Source organism: Schistocerca serialis, chromosome 3 (genome assembly GCF_023864345.2).
Source record: "Schistocerca serialis cubense isolate TAMUIC-IGC-003099 chromosome 3, iqSchSeri2.2, whole genome shotgun sequence".
Lineage (NCBI taxonomy): Eukaryota > Metazoa > Arthropoda > Insecta > Orthoptera > Acrididae > Schistocerca > Schistocerca serialis.
This window is the reverse complement of record NC_064640.1, coordinates 234,869,702-234,886,812: the sequence shown is the minus strand read 5'-3', so window position 1 is coordinate 234,886,812 and position 17,111 is coordinate 234,869,702. Positions and strand designations below refer to the sequence as shown.

General features: G+C 42.7%; 1 pseudogene; it reads left to right on the top strand.

Moving 5' to 3' along the window:
- The first annotated feature begins 16,663 nt into the window (after window positions 1-16,663).
- LOC126471677 (5S ribosomal RNA) lies at window positions 16,664-16,781 on the top strand (annotated as a pseudogene).
- Window positions 16,782-17,111: the final 330 nt, after the last annotated feature.

Here is a 17,111-nt window from a genome sequence, read left to right as displayed (position 1 = left end):
AACCGCACCTTTCGGCCTATCCACATTTCGGAAACATACGTGATCAAATTTTTAAAGATTATTTTAGAACACCATACGTACGAACTGAAAGTTGCGATTGACGAAAAAACTTTAGCTGCGATATAATAAATGTTGCAGCATATGCTGTCAGACTTCCAGAACAGAATCCAGGCGCATGTATAACGAAAAGGGTGTCAGCTTGTCAACAGCCAGTTGAGCAATTGAGGGGCCGAGAGTATAAGTAGTACAATTGAATTTCACTACAAATTGATCTAAATGCACATTTAGTAAGCTAAAGTGTGGCTCTGTTCTGAGTAAATGAAGTACAAGAGATTTCCTGCGTAAGGCTGCACTCTGTGATGATAAAATTTAAGCTCTAAAACAATGCCTGGACTGCATTTGGAATACAATTATCACAAGTGATATGATGGACTGAAGGAGAATTGCTGCTATTTTTAATGAAGTTTCACGTATGTATTTTTTTTAAGCCTAGAAATTTAAGACTTTAATATTTAATGCATTTTAAATAGGTTATATTTTGAAATACTGAATGTACATCTTGAGGTAAAAATCGACATATTGACTTAACAGATCACAAGGTCCTTGAATCTGGTCATATGAAATGTGATAAAAATTTCTGTCTCCTTGAAGAAGCAAATAAATACTTCAAATATGTATTTGATTCCCAAAACAGGATGGAAACAGTGGAGGACTTCTGTAGTAACTTTCCCTTAGTGAAAATGAAAACTTTCTTTCAATTAAATCCATGGATGCCACAGCAAAGGACAAAGTTGCTAAAGACGCACAAGGAAACCAAATACAACGGAGGAATATCAGGTGTGTCTGAATTAGCAAAGAAAATCCTCTAACAATGCATTTCATGTATTCACTGGACCGTGATCTTGGGTTTATAGAAGAAGATTTTGAAAGACCCAGTGTTAGTGCCCCATCAATACCTCCTATGTGGCCATTTCGTGAAGATTAGTTTGAAACAAAATTTTAGAAGTGGAAAAATCTTCAGGAGCCAAAGAACTACATCCCTCCATTATCAAGAGTCATAGAATAAAACTGCCCTTTCCTAGTGAGCAGTTACCATGGATGTAAGGAGGCGGAATGGAGGACATAGTCAAAGAAGGGGAAGAGGAATACTCTTATGGATTTATGGACAGCCCTGCAGGATTCATGGGGTCAATTCCCTACAGCACTACTTCAGACATTAGTCGAGTCCATGCCACATCGTGTTGCGGCAGTTCTACGTGCTCGAGTGGGCCCTACACGATATTAGGCAGGTGTACCAGTTCCTGCGGCTCTTCAAGGGTAGAATGTGGCTATGTATAACCTTTCGGATGTGTTGAAGTCACATCAACATAGTTTTGTTTGCCATTAACCCATAGTTTTTAAGCTTGTTATATTAATTTTACTTTACTCACATATCATAGTTTTTGTTGTGTCTAGACAAGACAGCCTAGACACAATGAGAGGAAGCCGAAAGGCACGCGCTAAGCTAAAGCAGGATGGCGTGAGGTCTGAAACAGGATACGTAATGAATGCTATAAAGAAAAGTACGTAGCTTCTGGAATACTTAACTTTAATCCATCCTTTTGGTACATCTGGAGATTGTGGCGATACAAGTGAGACTCTTTAGATACATGCAATGTTACTAATGGCGCCTTGCTAGGTCGTAGCCATTGACTTAGCTGAAAGCTATTCTAACTATCGGCTCGGCAAAGGAGCGAGGCTTCGTCAGTATAGTCGCTAGCTACGTCGTCCGTACAACTGGGGCGAGTGCTAGTCAGTCTCTCGAGACCTGCCTTGTGGTGGCGCTCGGTCTGCGATCCCTGACAGTGGCGACACGCGGGTCCGACATGTACTAATGGACCGCGGCCGATTTAAAGCTACCACCTAGCAAGTGTGGTGTCTGGCGGTGACCCCACAGTTTTATTATGTAGTATCAAAAAAATTCAAAATATAGCACAGTAATGTTTTTGCATTTGTACCTGTTTTATCCTAAAAAGTTTTAGGACGCAAGCAGTATAAGTATTTTTAATATATCATAAAAATTAATGCATGGCCTCTACAATTTCTAACCACACCTACAACTGTACGCAGAGTATCTAACCATTTGGAAAAAATATCTGATGTTTCGGTAGTAAGTCACATAATTTATAAATAACTTTGGCAGTTATTTTCTCAGCTTGATTCAACAACCAGTCGTATCAGTTGTGTTCCCAGCCCATCAGTTCATGATTTAGCCTGGCTCGCCCTATGGTATCGTTCTGCTACAGAATCCCGCACGTCCTCATTCGAGCAATCCGGCAAACTTGCAGTTTTTGCTTAGTGCGCCACAACTGTGAAAATCTCAGGATAAATGTCGATAGGTATTACACTGATTTCCATCGCTATTACTCTTGGCGAAATATCAGGCGAGATGGTTGAGTGTTTAACATACTGGGCTATTATTCGGAGGAGTGTAGTTCAGCCTGATTTCGAATTTCCGTGATTTCCCCGTATGTCAAGAATAGTCCTTAAAGTAACGACCAATTTCCTTCCCCACCCGTTTCCATCCCGAGCTTGTGCTCCATCTCTAATGATCGTTTAACTGTGATTTTCTTTCTCCTTTTTCGAGGAAATTTCTCAGCGCTACAGCTACGAGAGTACTTGACGGCTGTGTATGTTTATGTTTCCGTTTCTGCACTGCATCACAACAAATACACTATCTCAGCAAAAGAATTCGGACATTTACTATTGCCTGCCGGAGTAGCCGTGCGGTTCTAGGCGCTACAGTCTGGAACCGAGCGACCGCTACGGTCGCAGGTTCGAATCCTGCCTCGGGCATGGATGTGTGTGATGTCCTTAGGTTAGTTAGGTTTAATTAGTTCTAAGTTCTAGGCGACTGATGACCTCAGAAGTTAAGTCGCATAGTGCTCGGAGCCATTTGACATTTACTATTGGAAATTAATAGGTGGTTCTTGTGGTATCCACGTTCGATACCACACTTGTTAGGGGTTGCAGTTATCGACCGCGGTCCGTATTAGTATCATTGGACCCGCGAGTCGCGACCAGCGCCTCTAGCACCGCTCCGCGGCTTGTATCAAGTTTCTAGCGAGCTCTCGTCCACTCTTGCTCGGGACGTCAACTAGGAACGTTCCGTAGCCTTCATCTGATGGCCTAACTGAGGCCTCAATAGCTGTCTGTTTATAATTATATGTATGCAGCCAAGAAGAATCCTGTACAATCAGTTATGTACAATATATGTTATTTTTTTACAAACGACTTCTAATTATTTTAGTCGTTGCAGATCCTGACCATGGAGCCAGCACGTTATCGGCCTTTCTGCTGTGATTTACATGTTTCTATTTAGAACAGGCCGCCAGTCAACATTGGCGACAATTCTTCCCCTTTATGACGGCTTGAACTCTGCTAGGGACACTTTCATAGAAGTGTCTGGTTGTCTGTGGAACAATGGCTGCCCACTTTTCCTCAAGAGTCGAAACCAGAGGAGATAGTGACGCTGGACGCTGTGGTCTGGAGCGAAATCGACGTTATAACTAATCTCAAAGATGTTCCATTGGTTTCAGGTCGGGACTGTGGGCAAGAATGTTACTGTCCACAAACAGTTACCTGACACATGCTGCTTTATGACAGGGTACAATGTCACGCTGATAGCTATCGTCTACGAACTGTTACTCTACTGTAGTATATTGTACACAATGCTGTAAAATGTGTTCATATCTATCCGCACTTAGCGCTTTTTTAAACACAATAAAAGAACCACCCCCTAACCACCATAAACATCCTTATACTGTAACTTCACCTCCTCTATATTTCACTGTTGGCACTATACTCATGACTGCAGGTGATGTTTTCCAGGCGTTCACCAAACCCAAGCCCTGCCGTCGGATTACGCAGGTTATTCCTCACTACAACTCACTCGTTTCCACTCATCCACTGTGCAGTGACGTCGCTCTTAAGACCAGCTCGTGCGTCGCTTAGCATTGACTACAGAAATGGGAGGTTTATGAGAAGCTGCTCGTCCATTATACCCTGTTCTTTACAACTCCCTACGCACTGCTATTGTCCTGGCTGGACTGCTGGTGGCACTTTGCAACTCACGAGTGAATCCTCCCGCTGATTTCATGCGATTCTTTACAACCACCCTCTGCAATGCTCGTTAGTTCCTGTCCGTCAGCACGTAAGGTTTGCCTGATGTTAGTTTGGCTGCGGTTGTTTCTTCGTGTTTCTGCTTCACAGTCACCTCACCAACAGTCGACTTGGGTAGCTATAGAATGGTTAAAATGTCCCCGATGGATTTGCTACTCGAGTGACGCCCAATGACCAGTCCACGTTCGAAGGCACGGAGCTCTCCTGGCAGACCATTCTGCTGTTCCTACTTCTTGGCTGACAATGCAATACTCCCTGACTCCTTTCATACTGGCGGGTCCGCCTCTCGTAAGATCTAGTGGTTAATTACATAGGGGTGTTCGGATACTCTCGATCAGATAGTGTATACTTGTTTTCCAATATGAAATATCAGTTTGTCTTTCTTTTGTTAGACTCTCTTTACACTAAAATAGGTTCCTCTCAGATATTAGCCCGATTGCTCTTTCTCATAATAAGGAAGGAATGTCAGAGTGTAACGTCCTGTGACTTTGGCGTCGTTAGAGATATGTAGCGGCACCACCTTTTAGGATAGGGAAAGTTAGTTTTGTGCGATATTCTGAGCACAAGTTACAGCCAGGTACAGGCCAGATTGCAGTGAGTTACGCATACCAACAGTTGCGAAGGCAAATGGAGGCCACAGGAGCGAAGAACTGCCGGAGAAGGCACACACAGCAGTCTGCATGGCGCAAGTCGCAGGCAGAAGGGGCCCACTGGCCAACCTAGCATATTATGGGTACGTGACGCGAAGCTCCGCGCTTGGCAAAACAGAGGCGCACAGCTGAGTATAAATAGGTGCCGATTTCTAATGGGGTTGATTCAAGTGTGGCAGCTCTCCTGGATGGCGGGGCGTGTCACACCACTAGCTTCACACAGCAGCAGATGGAGCGCCAGCATTCTAAGCCCACGACGGGTTGTTGGTTCGACCCTCTGAGGCGAGCCAGCGGCGGGTCACTCCACGGCTCGCTACTGCGGGCAAGCGTCCTGGCTTCCAACACACGCCGGAGGCATCCCGAAGCGAGGGCCGCAGACTCGGACGCCGGACTGCAGGCGCTTGTCGTCGCCACAATCTCAGACACGCCGGCGAGAAGAAGGTCGCAGCTGGCCGCCTGCAGCTCACACCAAGCGGCGCTGAGTTGGCAGGGTTGCAGACCACTGAGCCAACTCCCGGCATCCTGACGATGCCGCAACTCCTCTGGTGTACAAGGCCAGCTCGACACAGCATTGCAGTACACGGGCTGCTGGGGTGCTTCCTCAGCATTGCAGGGCCCTGCAACGCAGACCAGGAGGAACGAGAACACTGTAGCTAAAAAACAATAAATCACTTGGAAAGTTATCGCTGAGTTTTAATATGGCACCTCCTGGCACCCATCCACTACAGATACAACCAAAACTCAGATTAGACAAGGATGAGAGGGGAAATTGAAAGTGACTTTGATTCAGACAAGATTCCGTAATTCGCCACTAGTAATGCAGGAAAATCACATAAAATTTAAATTGGAGTGAACAGATAAGTAACTGATGCAGTTCTTCCTGAGTATGATTCCAGAACCTTAACCACTTCTCCACTCTTCGATAGTCTTGTCATAGGATGATCAAAATTTACAGAAGTGACTCATCGGAATAATACAATGACACCATCGTGTTTGTTTCCGAGTAGATCTACATACATACTCTGGAAACCATAGTGAAGTGCACGTGACAGGGTACTTAACATGGTAACACATCTTATGGTTTCTTCTAGTTCAACACGCTTATGGAGTGCGGGAAGAACGGCAGCTTAAATATTTCTCTGCGCGCTGTAGTCAGTCTAATCTTGTCTTCACGATTCACAAGGGAGTGATAAGCAGTTCGCTGAAGAATATCTCTAGATTTCTAAAACGGTTCTTGAAATTTTGTAAGTAGGCTTTCTGGAATTATTTGCGTCTAGCTAAAATTGCCTTGATGAAGCCAACAATGTAAGAGCCTTCATAATAAACGGAAAGCTTGGACAGAGCCAGTCATCATCGAAGTACACGGAACTCGGCGAAACCAGTTATGATTAATTTTGTAGGTGATTTGGGAGTATACAGGGTGGTCAATACCCTCTGAAAAGCTTGTAAGGGTGTTGCAGGATAGGGTGAGCTGAGAAATAATTGTTAAGAAAAAAATTCAATACGTTGCGACGTTTCTGAGTTAAATAGCATTGAAGTTAGCCAATCAGGCCGCTGAGTACGCAAATTCAAGCGGCCCACCAGATACATTCACTATCAGTAAAGCTGATAGCGTAGATGGTAGCGTACGAGGCAGTTCAGCCTTTGGCTTGGGTTCGATCCTTACTACCGTTCGATATCCAGTTTATGTACCGCTCTCTTGTTCCATTTTAGAAAATCAAACGAAGGACATGTTTTGCAACACCGTCTCTAGTCGACGGCCTGAATTTGCTCGCGCAACGGGGTGATTGCCTAACTTCGGTGCTAAGTAACTCGGAAACGGCGCAACGTATCGATTTTTTTCTTAACAGTTATTTCTCAGCACAACCTACCCTGCAACACCCCTATAAGAATTTCAGACTGTTTCTGACCGCCCTGGTTCAAATGGTTCTGAGCTCTATGGGACTCAACTGCTGAGGTCATTAGTCCCCTAGAACTTAGAACTAGTTAAACCTAACTAACCTAAGCACATCACAAACATCCATGCCCGAGGCAGGATTCGAACCTGCGACCATAGCGGTCTTGCGGTTCCAGACTGCAGCGCGTTTAACCGCACGGCCACTTCGGCCGGCTGACCGCCCTGCACAGGATGCGAAATTTATTACACAGAGCTGCCATTTCCAGCACAAAAAGTAGATCACAAACGGCTGGGAATTGGGTCGAACTGAGCTTGGATGCCATATATGGATACGTTATTCCACGCTGTTTCCACTCTACGCCAGATTTCGTCAGTAGCAGAGCTCGTGAGTGGTGAGATTCCAGTTTCGCGGTAACCCATGACCAGATGTTTTCAATAGCTGAGAAATCTATGGGACGTGTCGACCAGCTCAATAGTCGAACACTCTGTATCAAGGTAGGTCAGCACCGCAAGGACAACGTCCGATCTTGCGTCATATTGCTGAAATGTAGCGTCACAGAGACCTCGATGATAGGGCATAGCCACCGACCGTAACAAGACAGAACTTTAATTACTGATATCTAAATTGCCACCTATGCGAAACAGAGGTGATCGTGTTGTGTATCCAATGGCGCTCCTAATCTCTACGCCAATTTGTGGGCCTGTATGAAAACGACGAATACGAACTGACGATGTTCGTCCTCCTCAGTGCTTCTACACAGGTGTACGTCCTACGTAATGTCATACCGGGATTCGTGTGAAAAGACGGCCAGATGCCATTCCTCCGTCCAATGTAGTTTTTGTTGTGCGCTCAATTGTCGGCCCGACTCTCTCTGCTACTTCGTCAAGGCAAGCCGCAACGATGGTCGCCGCGTTAACAGTCCGTCGTGCTCTAAACGTCGCCGCACTGTTTGTGTGGATACTTTCGTTGTTGTAGACAAGCCCACTTCTTGTATCATGGTCCGTAACGTGGATGTGTGTTCCAGCATAGTGGAGTGAAAAATGTGCCTGTCCTCTCTGGCGCTAGTTGCAGAGGAGCTCCTGAGGTTCTGCATGGCGTTGAGTATAGTTCTCCTAAACACATTGATTCCATATTCGCGTAAGAATTGTTGGATCCCGAGGAATGCAAGGATCAGTACAGTGGAACGATAAGCCTCAGTCTCAATAGGCCATGATCCAACCGCTATAGACTTCCAACACGGGCCGGTAAACATTTCTGTTTCTTATACGAGCCTTAAAAGGATAGCATCAGAAACAACCAACACGCACATGTGAATTATGGATGAGAAACATGCTGCGTAGCTTTTTCTTACGTACAGAAAATGGATAACTGTTATCATAGGTGTCCGCAGATATTTATCCAAGACAGGACTAACGAACTAATAGTAACAGGATGTACAGTGTGTCCGTATGTTTAACCTGATAACAAAACAATGTATCTCTTTATTGGATACAGTAAATGAGACATGCGTTGTACCATATATGCCTCTACTCATTAAGTTTTGAGCTTTATATAAACATTTAATAGAGGTAATACTTAACATTTAAATCGCTTCTACATATGCATCCCTGGTAACACGCAAAATATCACGCCTGTGTTCAATATCTTGCCACACATTCTGCAACATGCCTGACGTGATTGTGCCAATGGCATCTCTGATGCATAGTTGCAATGTCACATTATCAGGAACTGCTGATTTGTACACAATATCTTTCACATGCCCCCAAAGAAAGAAATCAAATTTGATACTGTCAGGTGATTTCGGGGGCCATGGAATTGAGCAGTCTCTGCCAATCTACCTGTTGGGGAAGATTTCATTAAGAAAATCGGGGACTTTTAAAGACCAGTGAAGGGGAGCACCATCTTGTTGAAAGACCATAGTGTCTTGCATATTGTGTAGCTGGGGAAGACATAATTCACCAACGTGTCCAGGTAAACATAATCACTTACATTGCTTTCAAGGAAGAAAAATGGGCCACTCACTCGGTCACACATTAACCCACACCACACATTAACCTTTGGCATGTCCCGAATATGTTTCCATTTTATTTCCAACCATTAATAGTTTTTAAGGTAGATTACTTTGACACCTCAAAGGTAAACGTATATCTACATCTGCATGATTACTCTGAAATTTACAATTAAGTGCCTGGTATAGTTCTTATCGAACGACCTTTCAACCTGTTTCTCTACCATTCCACTTCCGAATAGCGCGCGGGAAAAAAGAAAACTTAAATCTTTTCGTGCGAGCTCTGATCTCTCTTACTTTATTACGATGATAATTTCTCCATATGTATATGAGCGCCAACAAAATATTTTCACACTCTGAGGAGAAAGTTGGTGATTGAAAGGTCGTGAGAATATCCTACCGCAATGAAAAATGCCTCTTTTTGAATGATTGCCACCCCAATTCGCGCATCATTTCCGTGGCACTCTTTCCTCTATTTCGCGATAAGACAAAACTTGCCCTTTTTTGAACTTTATCGATATTCACCGTCAATCCTATCTGACGTGTATCCCACACCGCGCATCAGTACTCCAGAAGAGGGCGAACAAGCGTATTGTTAACAGTCTCTTTAATAGACCTGTTGAATCTTCTAAGTATTCTGCCAACTAAGTCGCAGTCTTTGGTTTGCTTTCTATGCGAGACTTCCAATGTATGTTATTCGCAATCGAATCCCTAAGTATTTAGTTGAATTTATAGCCTTCAGATTTCTGTGATTTATCGTGTAACCGAAAGATTCTTTTTATCACTCATGTTGATGACGTCACACTTTTAATTATTTATAGTCAATTCCAACTCTCCGCACCATACAGATATCTTGCGTAAATGATTTTTGCAATTGGTTTTGACCATGTGATGACTTTATAAGATAGTAAATGACAGCATCATCTGCAAAGAGGGCTGCTCAGATTGTCTCCTAAATCGTTTATATAGATCACGAACAGCAGAGGGCCTATAACATTTCCTTGGAGAACGTCAGATATTACTTCTGTTTTACTCGGTGACTTTCCTTCAGTTACTACGAACCGTAACCTTTCTGACAGAAAATCGAGTCGCACAACTGTGACGATATTCCACAGGCACGCAATGTGATTTGAAGTCGCTCGTGAGGAACGGTGACAAAAGTCTTGAATAGCATGTGCAAAGTGCACCTTTCTTTATTATTAGTATGAACTCGAACGCAACCATTTTGATTCATCGATGTTAAACGTATATTCTTATATGATTAAATCCAAAGTATCAAACGATTTAAGAAATTTAGCTAGAAAATTTTCATAAAATGTTTGTTCGTGTTACAGTACTATTAGGTTGAGCCGGAATTAATAAATATTAAATTTTTGAAAAAATACCGAAACGATTGTGAAATGTTGTTCAGAATCAATAAAAATGTCGCATTAATGCTCCTGAAATTGGAAATTGAGGGAATAAAGTAAAAAAAAAAACCTTCTTCAGTTTGGATGACACTTTCTTTGCGTACAGAATTTCACAGCTGACCGCGTTAATGCAGTAACTGGATGTTTTCGTGCCATTTATTTTTAACGTAGATTAGCCTGACTACAGCTGGACAAAATGTGTTTTGATAGCTAGTTTTTTTGGGGTTATTAGGTAAAGTGTAGCTCATGGTCAGCATACGCCCTGATTAGTGTGGGAAAGTCTTGCAAAACCACCCACAGATTTGCCTGTCCTCCTTTCTCTAGCTTGTCACATTCTCGAGCGGTCGCACCATCTCAAGTCAGAATGGCTGCACGTGGCGCTGTGTTGCGCCCTATGGAGTTTGAGAACGTCCCAGTTCCTGGAGCGGACATCTTTGCGACCTTAGAATGTCACACTTTTTCTCTTTTCTTGGCTCTGAGCACTATAGGACTTAACATCTATGGTCATCAGTCCCCTAGAACTTAGAACTACTTAAACCTAACTAACCTAAGGACATCACACACATCCATGCCCGAGGCAGGATTCGAACCTGCGACCGAAGCGGTCGCGCGTTTACAGACTGCAGCGCCTAGAACCGCTCGGCCACTCCGGCCGGCACAGCACACAACACCCAGTCATCACGAGGCAGAGATAATCCCTGACCCCGCCGGGAATCGGACCCGGGAACCCGGTCTCTTTTCTTCTAATGCATAAAATCGTATTCTCTTTTTTCGAGTGATGCATTTGGCACCACAGCTCAAGTATAGGTGTTCACAATTACAGTGCACCGCGGCTGTGTTCTTCAGAGCCTATCATAACAGCTCTCCCATGTAAAACACAACGTACAATCAGCAAGCCAACACGAATCTTCTGCGTCCACAACAACCAGTAAACTAATATTGTGCAACGAACTGTGCGGGTACCTTTATGAGAATTACGGGATGATGGCGGACTGGTACGTTGCTACCGTCTTTATATTGTAGTGGGAATTGGTCTGGGAATGCGCGCGCCATTGTCTTGCGCTGGCCCCTTTCTGCGGCTTATAAGGGCCGTACGAGAGAGCGACAGAGGAATGATTAAGGACGCTACTTTGGCACAGTTCTGTAGCGTTTTGCACCCGTCTTGACTGCAGAACAGCGCCGAAATTGACTCCACATTAAGGAACGGGCATAAGTTTGCTTGAATAGCGTGACAACCAAAAAGGCTTCTAAAGTCACAGTACTTTCTGTCGCGCTCGGAAATGTTAAACTTGCAGTCGCAGACAATCTTCGGTAGGGATTCGAGAGTACTCTCTTCTCTGTTATGAATAAAAATTCCAGAGGGGGAAGTGCCGTGCCTCCTGCCCTCCCCTCCCCCCCCCCCCCCCTTCTCCCGCTCGTGGATGGCTTTGGAACTTACTCACACTTAATTTGCGCTTTGGCACTTACTCACACTTACTTTGCACTATGTGCTGAAATGCTTATCACTTACGTGTCAAGTAATTTCACGTTGCTCGTAGGGCGCTTCTATAATGCTGTGATTTTAAAGGCTATCAGCATACACGTTTGTTAATACCTTAACAAATAATTCTCAATAACGCTCATCGATTGTAAACGCGTAGTGTAGAGAATGCCGTCACATTTCAAGCGAACAGGAAGAGGAGACTTCGAGGAGACCAACACGATGATATCAGAGAGAGTTGTTTACCTCCGGATGTGATAAACGATTTCCGGCCGACTTTACGCCTCTTCCCGTGCACACGGACCAACTAACGAGACCAAACCGAAGCAACAGCTTTTGTCTCAACAGGGTCCGTCGGTTGAACAGTGGAATAACTTACAAATAAATTCTTTGTTGAACCGTGACTATGCATCCCACGTCGTAAATACGGTAACATCTGTTTTAGCCGTGTCATATTCCTTTTACATTACGAAACTGACTGTCTGAAGCTGTCAAAAATGCACTTGTTCAAACTAGTGGATCAGATTTCTCCTGGGGTACAAAATAAGGAACATATAACCAAATTTTACGTGTTCCTTTAAAGGGCTGTAATTTCTCAAGTATGATCTAATTACAAAGACTGTCTGCGCTATCGGTTGAAAGAACAGGAAACCCTCCCATCATTTTGAATTTTATAGTCTCGAAGGTAGGCTGTGAAGTATTAGTACTACAAGCGAGACAACAGCAAAACAGTACCTTAAAAATCAATAATCAGTGACAAAATGGTATTGCATATACAGTAGTATTCGTGACTCGAGACTGACAGCTGTTCTTAAGTTGCTACATTTATAGTAATAAACGAAGTGTTCCTAACAAAGAGAAAGGAAAGAGTCCGAAAGGAAAGTTAATTAATTAGACTTAACAGCAACAAGGGCAGAAAATAAACTGAATTTTTCTACCTGTCGCAAATCAACACACTCAGCTACAATAATAAGCCATAAGCTACAATACTTCAGCCATACACCACAAAATAAAAAGACATTCCTTTACTATGGTAGCTCGCCTGTGTAAGCTCCTGTTACATGAAACAGAAATACAATGCATCCTCAAACAAGCAGCACCCGTCAGTGGTGTTAAGAGAAGCTTGGTTACACATATTATTAAAAACTACTAACGCGAAAAAACCACTCACGGAAAAAAGTTTATTACACTGAAATATTGTGGCCGTATTACGGAAAAGTTAGAGTACACTTTCCCTGATCAGTAGAAAATATCATTTCGAACAGCAGGTCAACGGAGGTTTAAACTAAGACAAAACTGTAAAAAAATGAAAAAACAGTATTACGCATCTGGTATGATGCATGTGGTATGTGTAGATTACAATGTAGAGCCTGTAATTGTATTTATTTGTCTCATTAGTTTGAATTTTATAACTAGATATAAGGAACATATCACCCCAGACAACAAAACTGCTGCCGACCGTTGTGGCCGAGCGGTTCTAGTTTGGAATCGTACGACCGCTACGGTTGCAGGTTCGAATCCTGCCTCGGGCATGGATGTGTGTGATGTCCTTAGGTTAGTTAGGTTTAAGTAGTTCTAAATTCTAAGGGACTAATGACTTCAGATGTTAAGTCCCATAGTGCTCAGAGCCATTTGAACAAAACTGCTATTGGTCATCAAAAACATACATCAGGTAGTATTGAAAACACTACGGAAATTTTACACGTGGCACCCAAAGGAATTAAGTTAGACATACTTGAAGAATGGGAAATATGAAATGGAAGGTAAAGGACCCGGACAAAGTGGTGAACGAATGACCCGAATTTAAATATAATAAATTTGTTGCTCTTTTCAGAAATGATTTATGATTCACTAAAGTAGTTAGCCGATAACCGTACATATTGGTAATTTATACAATAATGCGTCAACGTGTGAGACCTTTATCAATACAGTATCTATGTATTTAATTTTTTAACATTATGATCTCTGGAGAGAACATAAATAAACAACTAAAGGTGCCTGTAAAATGTTAATGTCAAAACAACTAAAAATTCCGATTGAATTTTGAATGTACCTAGACAATCATAATACAGTCAAATAAAATTCGTTATATTGATCTCATCTAGGAATAAATCTGCTATGTGCAGTCAAACACTACAAATGCCTATATGCCATAAAATATTTATTGCACTACTGTAATCCGTGCACGTAAAATGTTTGAAAATTATTTATATAACTAACCATTTTGTATTTCATGAGTTGTTGATAACGAAACTGTTCGAAACTAGTCACTAATAAAAATATTATATGCAACTCTGATGGAAACCTTAATTAATAAATTACAGAATACTGGGCTGCTGATCCTGACACCAACTCAATGTTGGAATTATATAAAAACCGAGAAGTTTTATTTCGTCGGGAACCGTATTAATTGTTGTCCCATCAAATATTTCGTAGTAGCAGGTAGAGCTATGCTCTCGGAAGAGCTAACTTGCACTATCCCGCCATGAAGGTGCTGACTTGTCTCTGGCAGACATTCCTGAAGATCGAAACACATTAGCCGTCAACGGGAAACGTAGGGGCGTCACCGTCAAATGCCGCTATGTCCACGTAAGAGTGAACGTCAGCAGAATGTCACGTCGCTTAGCCCAGAATCGAACGGTGAAAGGGAGCTTGTGAGTCAAACAGAAAGTTAGAATTTAGACAACTACAGACATGATCGTGGGCAGGATGGATGTGGGAGCAAGAGGTGTACGAATCATCACAGACAGGAATTAGCATTGACGGTTTAATTTATTAATGACCAAAGCAAAATTCATAAAGGATGTTCTTGACAAAGATAATATAAATTTTCCACATCGCTGCGAAATGAAAGAACAGAAAAATGTCGTCGTTCAAACATTTCAAATCATTAACATGTATTTGCCGCGAAATATATGTACAAATATATCAAACAAAATTCGGAAATCATGATCGTTTTATGTTATTGCTTGTGTATGTTTTCTAATTGCAGTTCTGTCAGAGACGGCAAAGGATTTGGAAGAACAGTTGGACGGAATGGATAATGTCTTGAAAAGAGGTTATAACATGAGCATCAACAAATGTAAAAAAGGGTAATGCAATGTAATCGAATTAAATCAGGTGATGCTTATAGAATTAGATTAGTAAATGTGGAACTAAAAGTAGTAGATGAGTTTTGATATTTGGATGGTAAAATAACTGATGATGGCCGAATTAGAGAGTATGTACCGTGCAGATTGGCAAGAGCACAAACAGCATTTCTGAAAAAGAGTAATTTGTCAACATATAACAGCAATTTAAGTGGTGGGAAAACTTTTCTGAATGTATTTGGAGCGTAACCATGTGCGAAGGTGAAACGTGGGCGATAAGCAGTCCAGACAAGAAGGGAATAGAAGCTTTTGAAATGTTGTGCTATAGAAGAGTGCTGTAGATTAGATCGGTAGATAGCATAACTACTGAGGAGGTACTAAAACGAATTGGGGTAAAAAAACGGAATCGACTGGTAGGACACATTCTGAGGAATCAAGGAACTGTCAGTTCGGTAGTGAAGGAAAGCGTTGGGGGAGTAAACATTTGCTCTTCTTGAGCAAGGCTTCAATACAGTAACCAGGTTCAAGTGGATGTAGGTTGCTGGAGTCTGCAGAGATGAATAAGCTCGCGCAGGAAAGACTGTCATAGACAGCTGCGTAAGACTAGTCTTCGGACTGAAGACCACAACAATAACCATTTTTTCTAAGTATCGCATTAGGTAGAAAAACTAATTTTATACTTGAATAAATCGGACTTTTTCACTGTTAAAAATGATTTTCTGATGAAAATTGTTTCATCTATTAATGTTCTTACTTATGCACTGGGAGAGTTTCTTTGGGAAGGTGTTGTAAAATCTAAATCATTTTTAGCTTTCAGACATTTAATTTCTTTTGTGAGAGAACATTCAACGGAAAAATATCCAAGTCCTCATGTCACCTATTCAATGAGTCACGGAAACAAAGCAAACAATAAAATTAAGATAAGGAAGAAACAAAATGCAGCACTATAATATGAGTGGGCGCGGAGACTAAATTAACTTCTTAAATTAGAAGACGATGCCACTGTCCCCCCGCCAACGTGTACAAGAAAACCTTCTCCGTAATCCTTGACGGTGTCATTCCGTTCCAACTCGTCCCGTTCCGTTAAGCGCCTCTGCGTCTGCCACCATTTGAAATGCATTGCGAAATGATTTGACATACAGTTCCGTCGCGTCCAGTGTGAATCGACATTAATCCTTTACTCACAACTGGTTGCTGTGCAAAACCACCAACTTTAGGTGGACTAACTAGCTGATCGGTGGCTTCATTGCGGAGTCATGGCATTTAACGGCAGCTATTGGCAGATAGAAACCACCATAAGGTTCATAGAAATTCATTTTTTGCTGATGATAAGTGTTGCTTTGTCTTTAAAATACTTCTCGAATATTGTAAGTCATTATTACGAGTCAGATATCGTACTAAATAAGATAGTCGGTGTGTTTTCGGTCTGTTACCACTGACAGATATGGGTAGAGTTATCTCCTCTTCTCAGTCGTGCAGCATGCTGCTGACCCGACCAGTGACGTTCTATATCACCTACTGGATGAATTACCGAGTTATCAGATGTCAGCCGGCCGCGGTGACCGAGCGGTGCTAGGCGCTTCAGTCAGGAGCCGCGCTGCTGCTACGATCGCAGGTTCGAATCCTGCCTCGGGCATGGATGTGTGTGATGTCCTTAGGTTAGTTAGGTTTAAGTAGTTCTAAGTCTAGGGGACTGATGACCTCAGATGTTAAGTCCCATCGTGCTTAGAGCCATTTGAACCATATCAGAAGTCAGCAACCTCCGGAAGTGTCAATGATAGTGCAGTGGTGGCACCGAAATATGGGTTGCTTTCTTGATTTGACTTCTAACCTAATCTATTTTAAATAACGAAAAATTTAAAATTAAAATAATGTTTGACGAACCTTACTTTTCACAGTGCAATGGTTTGCTTAAATGCTTTTCAATGCCTTAAGAAGCAAAAAAAGAGATCAGTCTTAGAGGTTCAAGCCAACGGCCTTGCCGCGGTGGGGACACCGGTTCCCGTCAGATTACCTAAGTTAAGCACTGTCGGGCTGGGCCAGCACTTGGATGGGTGACCATCCGGACTGCCGTGTGCTGTTGGCAAGCGGGGTTCACTCAGCCGTTGTGAGGCAAACTGAGGAGCTACTTGATCGAAAAGTAGAGGCTCCGATCTCGTAAACTGACACGACCGGGAGAGCGGTGTGCTGACCACATGCGCCTCCATATCCGCACCCAGTGATGCCTGTGGTCTGAGGATGACACGGCGGCCGGTCGGTACCGTTGGGCCTTCATGACCTGTTCGGGCGGAGTTTAGTTTTTGTTAGAAGTTTTACTTCAATTTGCATCTGAATATTAATGGTTGAATTTATCACTTATATTCTGAACGATGTTCCAGCTTCTTCACATACTAGTCCCGGAATACGAAATTTTCTG